Raw genomic sequence first — 13,196 nt, forward strand, 5'->3', positions numbered from 1 at the left:
GCCCTGGTTAGTATGTTTTTTTTTCTAAAAAAAAAAAAAAGAAAAGAAACTAGGCCATTGTTAGGATTTCTGTTTGAAAGTTGAATTATAGATTTTCCCTTTCTCTGTAAGACCTGAGGGACAAGTCATGCAGGGAGCTCCAGAAAAGTAACTGTTATGCCTTCTCACCTTGGCTAAGGTAGACTTTTCAGCCATGAAGTTACCTTTGAGTCATACATGTGCTTATAAGCAACCTTTTATCCATATTCTTGTAAATATCCCCAGTACCTGTACTGGTTTATCAAGCTGGAATTTGGCAGCATTGTTATCAAATATTGGTCTGCCATTATCCTGTTGGTGTGAGTAGATGTCCATTTACATCACCCTAGGAAAAGTCACATGACACAACCGGCGCCTGACCAGAGATCCACAGAGTCAAAGATGAGCTGGGTAGAAGTGGTTGTATAGCTGCTGGAATGAGCACTATGCCAAGCAACTGAGGCAACTTCATGCCAGGGTGGAACATGCACAGAAGAGAGCCTATTATGCTACCTTTCTGCGTGTGGTATGTGATAGTGTCTTCTTACTGCAGTCGTGGTTGCTTGCTCCCTGAAATGTGGTAGGATATGTGACTAAGACCAAACTTTCTGAGTAGGAAATCCTTGGAAGGAAACCCAGGGTGGCCATAGTCCACTGGCTGTCACTGGGAACATGCCTCCTGAGCATGAGGATATCCCCAAAGAGCTGCTGGATTATAGAATACATCACAATCTCTATAAGTAACATGCATGGGTCAGAATCATAAGCAGGCTATTCTTTCATTCACATGGCATTTTTTTTTCTTTTTTGTGGCTGACAAGACATACAACTGAGGCTTAAGTATCTTCCCAAAAAGAATGTGCTTCAGTAATGGAGTAATTAAAATGGGAAAAAGACACGTGGCCTCTGCAATAACCTCTGATTTAAAAAGAAGAAGTGTGGTAATTTGAATGTAATTGCCCCCATAAGCTCATAGGAAGTGACTCTATTAGGAGCTGTGACTTTGTTGAGATAGGTATGGCTTTGTTGGAGGAAGTGTGTCACTGTGAAGGTAGACTTTGAGGTCTATATGTTCAAGCTATACCCACTGTTCCAGACCACTTCCTGTTGCCTGCAGATCAAAAACATAGGACTCTCACTTCTCCCAGCTGCATGCCTGCCTGCATGTCACCATGTTTCCTGCCATGATGATAATGGACTAAACCTCTGAAACTTCAAGCCATGCAATTAAATGTTTTTGCTTTATAAGAGTTGCCATAGTCATGGTGTCTCTTCACAGCAACAGAACCCTAACTAAGACAAAAAGCAAAGGAAGATGAGATGGAGCTGCTGGCTGGCTGTTTCATACAGATGGCAGCGCACAAAAGAAAGAGAAGCAGTTCTTATTGCCTATGTAACCTTGGGATGAAGTGTGGGGTATAGTAGTATATTATTTGTGTTTTAATAAATAAAGTTTGCCTGAAGATCAGAGGGCAAAGCAGCCATACTAGTCGTCCATACAGGCCAGGAAATGGTGGCACACTCTTTAATCCCAGGACTTGGGAGACAGAGGCAGATCCATCTCTGTGAGTTCAAGACCACCATGGGCTACACAATATTGAATCTATCTAAAAGAGAAACAGAGCTTACCTAAAGGCAATCCTCTAGCACTAGGGAGGTGGAGACAGGAGCGATATGGTTGGGCAGAGAGAGGAATATAAAGGAGAAGAGACAGGAAATCAGTGGAGTGTCAAGTCTGAGGATTCATGGAGACAGGATCCTACCCCTTTGGTCTGAAGATTTGGTAAAGGAGAAAGGTCTCTCTAGTTATTGGCTACTTTGCTTTTCTGATCTTCAGGTTGAACACCAATATTTGTCTCTGGGTTTTTATTATTTGTCCTACAGCGGGGGGACAGCTGATAAATCTTCTCAGCTTTAGGAACATCCTGCAATTTATGAGTTCTTTTCTTCCTGGGGCATCTCCCTTCAAGAAGAAATTTATGAATTGAGAGGAAATTACTGTGCAAAACAGTGGCAGAATCACAGAAGGAGTTATATTCACAGATCATACACTCACGCCTGAAAGGCATGAACCAAGACTCTAGGGTGTGAACTTTAGAACATACAGCTCCAGGAATCATCAAACAGAAGATTCTAACTCCACACATAATTTGCAAATCAGTAGCAAGGAGGAACAAAGAAGCAAGAATATGAACAACGGGAGAAGGACTTTCAGAGTCCAGGAAGGAAAGCCTGCAGTGCTGGCAGGCAGAGAACATGATGGCCTTTCCTCTGGACTCTGTGTCCACACATCATAATTCACAAAATTAGCTCCTTTGAGTTTCATCAACATGAAGCCTGGTGTACATTTATTTGTTTGAATTACTCTTAGAAAGTATCTGCAGAATCCCTTAGAGCATTCATGTTCCTGCTTTACACACAAAATGCTGGAAGCAGTGTAACACAACTTAATATGTGACTTGGAGTCTGAGGTTGGGAGATAGAGAAGACAGGCAGGAAGAGCGCCTTCTGTAGACTGCATTAACACAACCAGCTAAGGTAGATGTTATGTTCAACTTTGTTAAAATGAACAAACAGCCGTTAATCTCCTAAATCTGGTTGCACATATAAACAAAGATCTTGGAGGTAATCACTCTTATCTCTAAAACAAGGAAAAGCTGAACACACCAAAAATCCACAACTCTTCTTGGACTCATCAGAAAACTGAGGTCAAGGGTTAAACTCCCACCCTGAAATTTGGAAAGACGTATGGAGTAAGTACAGAGGATCTCAGTGCAGGTAAGTGTAACTGGAACAGGGTATACAAGAGCCCCAAAGTGGCAATGATAGCTGAAGGATAACTTTTATGAACTCCTAGATGCTGATCTTGAGTTAGGATGGTAGTAGAACTCTTGAGTGCTAAGTACCGCATCTTAAGGAGCTCCTATATTTTACTAAGTTTTATTTCCAATAATACCTCTGTTCTCATGGTGACCAGCGAAAAGAACAAAAGAAAAAAAAACTCCTATTTCCATCAGAGGAGGGAAAAATAAATTATTTAAGGTTAAAAAAAAAAGTATTCTTCACAACAGAAGACCCCTTTCTCAGACAGCTTTTCCAGATCCTCATCCCTCCCAAGAGGAAGGAAGTCATCCAATTCCTTTCCTTTGCAGTCTTCCTAACCAATGTGTACAGAGAAAGCACAATTGTAACAAGTACTTGGGAGACTTACAGTCCCACCAGCCCACTAAAGAAGTGAGGATTTGGGGCTGGAGAAACGGCTCCACAGTTAAGAGCACCTGAATTCAGTTCCCAGCACCCACCAGGTAGCTCACAACCATCTGTTCCAGCAGATCCAACACCATCTGATATAATACAAACCTGAAAGCAAAACACGCATCCTTCGATAAAATCAAATATCTAAAGACAACTCTTGAAAAAGACCAAGACCTCATCATAAAATTACAAGTTGCTTCTCTGACCCCATATTTTCTCATCATCTCAACAGGCTCCTGAATAACACAGAGAACTAAATTTGAAATAACTGCAAGATGAAGATTCCATATAAGCAGTAGTTCCTTGCAAAACATCCAGATAACAGGGGACACATAACACCAAGGGTTCTAGCAGCACCCACAGCTGTGATCAACATTAAACACAGTCCAACACTCAGCAAGAAAATTAACAGCCCATTTTCTTCACTTCCTATTATGTAGTATATGACAATTGACAAAACATTATAAGCCAAAAGAAAAAAAGCAAAAACAAAACAATACAAGGACACAAAGAAAGTAAAATAATCGGAGATAATCAAGCTTGGAATTAGGAGACAGGGAATTTAAGCAATATCATTAGTGTGTTAAGTTCTCTGATGAAAAAGTAGGCATCATAGTAGAGTAGATGAATTCTTTAAGCAGAGAAGAGAGACACTTTAATAAAAAAAATAAACAGCAATGGAATTGAAGATCTCACAGCAAAAATAAAGGATATCTGATCAAGAAGATGAGTTACGTGCTTTCTACTAAGCCCAATGATTGCAGTGTAATCTTAGGACCCGGAGGATGCAAGTATAGAACTGACTCCCATGGCTGTCCTGTGACCTCCCCTTGTGCACATGGGCATGTGTACACACACCACCACCACCACCAACAACAACAACAACAGCAAATACACGGATGTTAAAAATAAATAAATGAAAATGTCTTTGCTGGTCTTAGACAAAGAAAGCATTAATGGACTGGAACATGGGGTAAAGACTGAAACATGAAGAGGAAAAAGACTAAGTATAAAGTAAAATAAATGAGTCATTCAAGAATAATAGTGGGCAATTTCCAACACTGAAGCATTTATGTATTTGTAGTGTAAAAAAGGAAAAAAGAATGGGATTTAAGGAACACTAACTGAAGTTAATAACTCCCAAGATTTTCAAAACTGATTGTCCATACTCATCCTGTCAGGAGCAGAGATATTCTGAAAAGATCCACCTCGTGCCTCACTTAGGCTATCAGACTGCAAAGACAAGAGGCCCAAAGGAAGTGGAATTCCCCCAGGAATTTCATGTAGGTTGAAGGGAAGTGTTGAAATTCTAGTGCTAGTAAGAGGGGAAACATAGCTCCTGGGAAGAGATTTCACAGGGATGACAACTTGGAGGACAGATCTGGAGCCAGGAGGCCAGACAATGATGTGCCAGCAATGGGTGGGACAACCCGTTGACCAAGCCTACTAAACAAGGAATACTTCTTACACTCTTTTAAACCTTAAACCTCATGTTAGGACCTCCAGAACAGACCAAGGTGGAGAATTGGGTGGGGTCATTGGACTTTATTTGTTCCTATTCCCACTGTAGCCACATTGAATACATTTCCTTTTCCTCTGCTTTTCACTTAGACTTGTTTCTATAAGTGGCCACTAAGAGGGTTGGTCAAACCTAGCATCTTAGAGCTGCTGGGACCTAGTCTCTAACCTTAAAAGCCAGGAAAAAGAAACACTAACGAGTTTATTAAACAGGGTAAGTAGCAACTTATAAACTCTTAGGCATTAACCAATGTAGTCAAATAATCAAATTAAATATACTAAAAGAGAATGAAAAAAATGAAGGAGCTAGATCTACGTAGAAATAGGGGTGAGAATTGTATAGGACTGCTTAGCAGAAACCAGGAAGGCAGGAATAAACTGGAACAAGACTTTTAAAGACTTCAGTACAACTCAATAACTTGGGGTTTTATATCCGGCAATTTTTCTTTATAAATGAAAAAAAAAGAAAATAAAGACTCCTTTGAAGAGAATATGAAGGCATTCATTGGCAGTATGGCATCCCTAGGAGAAATGTTAGTTCTTCAGAGAGAAGAAAAATTGAACAGGTCAGGATTCTGACTTCTCAAAAGAAGGAGCTAGCATCTGTGACGGAATTGAAGAAGAAAAATCTCTTCAAATGCTCAAAAATAAGTATAGTTAATAAACTGAGAGGAGGAGGAAAATGGGATCCTATAAAATGTTCCATTAAACCAGGGAAAGAAACTGTAAAGAGAGGGCAAGATTTCCTAAAGGAACAAGTAGAAAAATGGCGACAAGATGTCAGGTATTAAGCGAATGAGATGAGCAATTAGCGGTCTCACAGTGCTGGGGTCTTTCAGTCCAAGAGCAAAGTTCTAACTGGAAGCTCAGTTTTCTGGCTTATAGACAGGCTTTGTGCTGTGTTCTCAGACAGTGCTTCCCTAGTTTATACTGAGCAGCAGTGCATTCAGGCACAGTGTGAAGAAATGACAAGTTAGTGGACACACACACACACACATACACACACATGAATATATATGTATACATATATATTCATGAAAAATATTAAAATGAAACCAAATGCAAGACGCAGAATTTCCAGTTCCTCTTCTCATTACTGTGGCTAAACTCCTAAAAAAGAACCACTTTAAGGGAGGAGAGTTGATTTTTGTCATGGTTTGATGGTAAAGGTTTGGCAGGAATGCAGAAGCAGCTTGTGGATGTGGCAATAGGCACACAAAGCTGTTTTTCACATGCTGGAGACCAGTAACGTAGAGGGATTCAGGTCTGTAGATAAGCTTTCTCCTTTCCTTTGGTGTTCAATTCCGGACTCCAGGTGACAGGCTGCAGTTTCCCACACGTTTCCTTCAGTTCATCCTCTCTGGTTAAGTACTCAGACATACAGTCAAAGACATGCCTCTTTAAATCCCTAGGTATTTCTTACAGTGCTCATGATGACAATTAAATTTAATAATCATGTGGCGTAAATAAATGTATGCAGGTGCATAGATATTCTTTTCAACAAATGAAACAATAATGCATACCGGAAAAAAACAACTTCTTTAGCAAAGAGTGCTGGGAAAACTGGAGACCCACAGAGGGAGGGCAGAAGTGCAGTCCCTGACGATTGCCCTACAGAGAAAGCAAAACAGAGCAAAGACCTTAGTTAAGGCAAGACATGGAAACCTGAAGCTACTAGAGAAAGTCAGAAAAAGCACTCCACATAGGGTATAAGCACTGACTCAGGGGGTACAGGCTAGAAGAAGAGCTAATAAGATTAAGATAAACTAAAAAGCGACTTACAGACAAAAAGCTAACTAAATAAAAAACAATACTTAAATAAACTAATACATAAATTAAAATATATTAAATAACAATTAAATACTCATCAAAAGGAGGATAAATACCTAGAGTGTATAAAGAACTTCAAAATATTAGCACAAAACTTGACAATGCAGTCAATGATATGAAAATCAACAGAATAAACATACTCCATGAAGAAATACGAATGGCTAACAAATATATCTAAAAACAATGACAAAACCCTATAGAATGTATATACATACATACACACACATACATACATATAAGTGTGTGTGTGTGTGTGAATGTATGATGGTTTGAAAGAAACTGCCCCCATAGGGAGTGGCACTATTAAAACCTGTGGCTTTGCTGGAGTAGGTGTGGCCTTGTTAGAGGAAGTATGTTTCTGTGGGGGTGGGCTTTGAGGTTGCCTATGTTCAAGCTACACCCAGTGACAAATTTCACTACCTGTTGCCAGCAAATTAAGATTTAGAACTCTCAGCTTCTTCTCCAGCACCATGTCTGTCTGCATGCCACTATGTCCCACCATGATGATAATGGACTCAACCTCTGAAACTGTAAGCCAGCCCGATAAGAGTGGCTGTTGTCATGGTATCTCTTCACAGCAATAAAAACCTAAGTAAGGCTGATTATCTATCTATCTATCTATCTATCTATCTATCTATCTATCTATCTATCTATCTATAAGACAGTCTGTCCATCCATCTTCCTGTCAATCCATTCATCTATGATGAATGAGAGAGAGAGAGACAGAGAGACAGAGAGACAGAGAGAGATTGAGATTTATTAGAATGTCTTACAGGCTGTGGTCCACGAATCCAGTAGATATTCAGTGTTTAAGACTGGATGTCTCTGCTGGTCTTCAGTATATGCCATAATCCTGCAGAAGTAGCTCTAATGACAGGGAAGGGATGGACTCGCCAGTGAGAAGGAGAGCAAGCAGGCAGAGACAGTGAGCTTCCTTCTTGCATGCCCTTTATATAGGCTGCCAGAAGAGGTGTGGCCCAGATTAAACGTGAATCCTCCAACCTCAAAAGATCTGGATTTAAAGTGGCTCTTCCCACATCACATGATTTAATTAAATTTAATGAAGAAATAAATCCTTCCCAGGTACCCAGCTGCCTGAGTGTTAGTTAATTTCAGATGCGGTCAAATTGACACCAAGAACAGCCATTCAAGCTGTCTATAGATTATTCATGCTCCTGTAAGTAACTGCAATAAAGTAATTGGGGTTCAGCAAGCCATACTTAGAATACTTTGGTCTGTTGATACCATCTCTATATGGATTGAATAGCAGTTTATTTAAATCTATCCAGAAAAATCCATAAACAAATCACTAGGAAAATCAATCTAATCACAGAACTACCATGTGGTCCAAAGATGCTATGTATCTGCATTTAATCTAAGGAATCAAAGTCATATATACTAAAATATCTATGTCTACATACCAATGTTTATGACAGTACTCTTCACAATATCTATGTATCTCTATATAGTGGCTGAATGGCTAAGGAAAATGTGGCGTGTCTACAAATAGTATTAGCTAGTCATTAAGAAGATTGAAATCACATTGCAGGTAGAGATTCATTAAGCACAATATGGCTGATCCAGAAAGCACCATGTTTTGGCTCCTGTATGGATTCCAAATTATAGAAAGAAGTAGAACAAGAAAAAAAGAAAGATGAAAAAGAAAAAAGAACAGAAAGCAGAGAAGTTGAAGTGGACAGAAAGTTGGAGGGAAAGATGAAGAAAGGAAGACTAGAGAAATGACATGTAAGAAGTAATGATACAGGAAGTTTTAACAAAATTATATAAACAAAATGCCTTATCTATATGCACAAACTATCATAAAGTAATATTTTATACCGTTAATATACACTAATCTAAAAAGTAGAAAATATTTTTGTTTTCTACAAAATACAGTATTAGAAAATAAAAAGGGACTGAAGAGATGGCTGCTCTTTTTGATAACTCAGGTTTGGATCTTAGCATCCATGTTGTGGCTCACGATCATTTTCAATTCTAGTTCAATTCAAATTCCAGGGTATTTGGTGCCCTTTTCTGAATTCTGGGTCACTAAATACATGTAGCACATCCTACATGCAGACAAAAAACTCATACTTAAATACATCTAAAAAGGAAAGAGAAAGGAGAGAGGGAGGGAGGTGGAAGAAGGAGAAAGGGAAGGAGGGAGGGAGGGAGAGAGAGAAAGAAAGATAGAACAAGTCATATTCAGAAAGAAAATATTCATAGTATTCATAAAATATGAGTCTGGTGAAGAATTGATATGGGAACACATAAATATATAGAATCCTTCGTTATTGAACAATAACAAATTAAGCAACAATAAAACAATAAACAAAACCTCTAAACACACATATAATCAAAGAAGACCTACAATCTGCAAAAGAGCACAAAGAAGATGCTCATTTATTCAGTTTTAAGAAACTGAATAAAGCTTGGTGGTGAGGGCCCACACCTTTAACCTTAGTACTCAGGAGGCAGAGGCAGGCAGATTTCTTAGTTTGGGGTCAGTCTGGTCTCCAGAGTGAGTTCTAGGACAGCCAGGGCTACACAGAGAAATCATGCCCCAAACAACAACAAAAGAAAACAGGGAAAGAAGGAAAGGGAAGGAGGGAGGGAGGGAGAGAGGGAGGGAGGGAGGGAGGGAGGGAGGGAGGGAGGGAGGGAGGGAGGAAGGAAGGAAAGAAACTGGATAAAAACAACACTGAGCTAAGTATACACTTCTATGGCAGTGGCAGAATGGTTGAAGTTTAAAACTTTAGTAAGTCACTGATGATCAGAAAAGGGGCATCCGGATGTCTGTGTCTTCACTGCTGAGGATGCTGAGTGGTGTGACCCTGGGGAGGACACTGTGGCTGTTCCTTATGAAGTTAAATACAGTCTTGCTATGTGATCCATTCATATTTACCCTGTCTCTTTGAAAAGTTAAACACAAACCTGAAAATGACTATTTCTGTAGGAGCCCACAGAACTGGGTCCATTCCCCCTTGACTGAAGGTCAGAGGGCTTAAGCCTACTCTTATTCTTTCAAAGTCATTGACAAGAAGTCTGACTTCAGGAGCGGCTACAAACAAGAGATCCTGACCTAGGGTGTAGTTGCTTGGTGTGGTGCATATTAAGATGGCCCATAGATGTGGATTCATTCCACCCTGACCAACAATCAGAGAATTCAAGCCTGTTCCTGCTTCTTCGTTTTTAAGACAGGAGGTTTGACCCAGGGAGTGGCTGCCTACAGGACACTTGGTCTAAGGTGTTGTCGCTGCATGTCCTGCCAAAATCATCAGAATGCTTAACTCAGGAAATAGTGGCTTGATGTCTCAAATATTGAAGAAAGTGATTGTTCTGTTTGTCCTTCATGTGCTGTGAAAGCAGTCTTTTGCCTTCCCCCCCCCCCCACCTTTTGGATTTGGGTATGTAAGCATATGGAAGATTAACACCAGCGAATTCAGTATTCGCTGAATAGCCCTCCTGGTTCTATCCTATGTCTCTGTATTTCTTTTGTATCTCAATTCCTTCTAACTAATATTTCTAATCCATGCACCGCTACCCTGGAACATGCAAACCCTGTTAAGGCTTAACTCTGACATGTTTCTAGTGCGTTTATTCATAACTACCCACACCTAGAAACAAACAAAATGTCTTGAAATATTGTAAAGATTTGACGGATTGTGGTGCATCCGTACAATGAGACATTATCCAGCACCCTGAGCTGATGGAAAGTCATGCTACAGGAAAGCACAGGGAAGAAACTAAGATGCATATTGACAAGTGAAGGAAACCATTCTGGAAATGAGTACATGGTGCTGCTCAAATTGCTTTGAAGATCTGACATACTGGAAAAGGCAAAATGATAATGACAGAAATAAAAAAATCATAGGCGCATCATCTAGTGAGGGAAGGAGGGACAAGTAGGCAGCCACAGGACACTGTTTGGAAGCAGTTAATCCCTTCCTGCATGATGTTTATGGGTAGACATTGATGGTCACTTGTTGAAACACTACCCTTACAGTTCAAGCAGTAAATCAGGTAACCACAGCACTCAGAAGACTGAATTAGAAGGGTCACCATTTCAAGGCTAGCTTGGGTTGCATAGTGAAAATCAATGAAAAGAAACTGAAAATAATTTAGAAATTTGAAGAACCTTAGGAGAAAGGAAAGCCTATGACAAGAGACTGTAATAATGGTAAAAAATGAAGCAACCTTTCAATATATGTATATATGGTATATATGGCATATATGTGTATATGTACATGTGTGTGTATGTATGATGTATATGTATATAATATATATTCATATTATGGATATATGATGTATATGTCTGATATATATGTGATGTGTATGTATACATGTATTTTAAGATGCTTCTACACTAGCAAGTCTCTATGTAGCTTTTTCAAGGGTTTTTAGTGTCCATTATCCCTCTCCACACCCCCTCCTCTACCATGGCCTCCAGTCCTCAATCCCTCTTGCTCCATTATTCCCCACCCCCTTCACATCGCCTGCATTCTAGCTCCTCCTACCTCTCTCTTTTATTAATAAATTTATTGAGAACCTCTGGGACCTAAGCCAGGTAGAAAACAGAAAAGCCAAACAACAGCCGCCTCTAATGGCAACAAGCTCAAAGCGCTCAAAGCGTGGAAGCAGAAATACAGAACCACATAGCCAGTAAGCGTATTAAAAGAGGGTTTTTTTTTTCAAAACAGAAAGGATATAGTGTTCAAAACCCTGGAATCAGAGGCAGGGCAGGAGAGTGCTTGCCTACATGTGGAGCTGAGAGGACCATCAGGGTGGGGGTGGGGCTCTGGCCTCACTCAGTCCCCCCCCCCACACACACCCTGGTCTCCAGGGCTCACTGCAGGCAGATATAGACCACCTTCCCACCCAGCGGCAGAGGGGAGAGAGAAACAGGCCGTTTCTGACACTCCTTCTTAGGACTCCAGCTGGGACCAGGTCCTGAAGTGGGTTGAGGCCCTTGGCAGCCTAGCACTGAGCAATGCAGTGAGCATGGAAATGAAGCGGGTCACCCGGATAAAACAGGTAGTCACCACCAAACTTCCCAGCTGCACCGAGAACGGAACCCCTGCTCACACAGGTCTTGGTAAAGGCTGTAGGCCAGTTCTCATGGGCAGGACTGCCAGCGTAGGTCCAGTCTTTGGCTGCACATGCCAATTCAGGGACTCAGCCTTTACAGGCCAAGGCCTGGCAACTGGATGAGCAGTGCTGACCTGGGCCAAGGGGTCACCCGGTTTGAAGGCCTTGGTCGGGGAGAGGTGGAGTCTGCTTCCTCCTGCTGGGTAGAAGCCTGGCTATCATCACTGTTCTCTCCCCCTTGGGTAGCTTCGTCAGTCCTTGAACCCTATTCCGGCTTCTGCTTCTTGGCAACTGGCCCTCTACAATCATCTCTAGGAGTCCCTGACACGGGGTCTCATGGGCTTCAGCTGCCAAAGTGTTCTACTCCCAGAAACTGCCCTTGCTGGAGTTTGAACAATGCCAGGCCAAAAGATAAGATTTCAGGAATCCAGACATGGGCCTCTCTGCCAAGAGCCTGACTTCTTTGGGAGCAGAAGTGGGCGGCCCAGGGCCTAGTGGCTGTGGAATAATCCTTCTGTTAACTAGCCTATAGATGGGCAGGAAGAGATTGGGTAAAAGACGCAGACCAGAAGACTTCTGGGAAGAAGAAGACTGAGCCTGAGTGGACATCAGGAGATGCAGAGGGACCAGACTTTCTGGATGATAGGTAACATCACAAGCCACATGGCATACATAGATTGATAGAAATAGATTAATTTAATTTGTAAGAGTTATTAATAAGCCTGAGCTATCAATTGAGCATTTATAGCTTATAAATTTGCAAGTTTCCGTGTCATTTATTTGGGAACTGGTAGGTGGGAAAAAAAGAACACCTGCAGCTAGTTCTGATGGGGCTGATCGGACAGATCCAGTGTGGGACCATAGCTACCTGGTGCTCCGGCAGCTCCTGCAGGGCCTCAGGTCTCCACACCAGCCACCACCAGCATTCTCCTGCCTATCTCATCTCTCATGAGAGTCTCCAACCCCTGCTAAACTTCTAAACAAATCTCAATTTAAACACACACACACACACCTGAAGTTTCTAAGCCAACACCCACAGAAGGGAAAAACATAGAACGTTTGTCTCGTGGGATTTGGGGTGATCTCACTAAGAATGATTATTTCCAGCTGCATCCATTTACCTCTAAATTTCGTAATTTCATTGTTCTCAATACCTATCTTAACAATATTCCATTGTGTAAATATAGCATGCTTTCATTGCCCATTCATCAGGTGATGGACATCTAGGGTGAGTCCATCCCCATCAACTGTGAACAGAGCAGCCATGAACACAGAAGAACTAGTGTCTGTGCAGTAGGATATAACATCCTTTCAGTATACGTGAAAGAGTGGTGGCTGGATCATATGGCAGATCTAAAAAAATAAAAAAGTAAACAAAACACCTTATATTTAGTTTTTTGCAGAACTTCAACACTGATTTTCACAAAGACTCTGCCAGTTTTATTCACTCCCACCAATGAATAAGTGTTCCCCTTCCCCCAAATTTA

At 41.0% G+C, this 13,196-nt stretch overlaps 1 pseudogene; it reads right to left on the reverse strand.

Annotated features, from left to right (window-relative positions):
• Positions 1-8,977: 8,977 nt before the first annotated feature.
• LOC142844091 (tRNA-splicing endonuclease subunit Sen34 pseudogene) lies at positions 8,978-12,318 on the reverse strand (annotated as a pseudogene).
• Between the last annotated feature and the right edge of the window lie 878 nt (positions 12,319-13,196).

The sequence above is a fragment of the Microtus pennsylvanicus genome, chromosome 2 (assembly GCF_037038515.1).
Source record: "Microtus pennsylvanicus isolate mMicPen1 chromosome 2, mMicPen1.hap1, whole genome shotgun sequence".
Taxonomy (NCBI): domain Eukaryota; kingdom Metazoa; phylum Chordata; class Mammalia; order Rodentia; family Cricetidae; genus Microtus; species Microtus pennsylvanicus.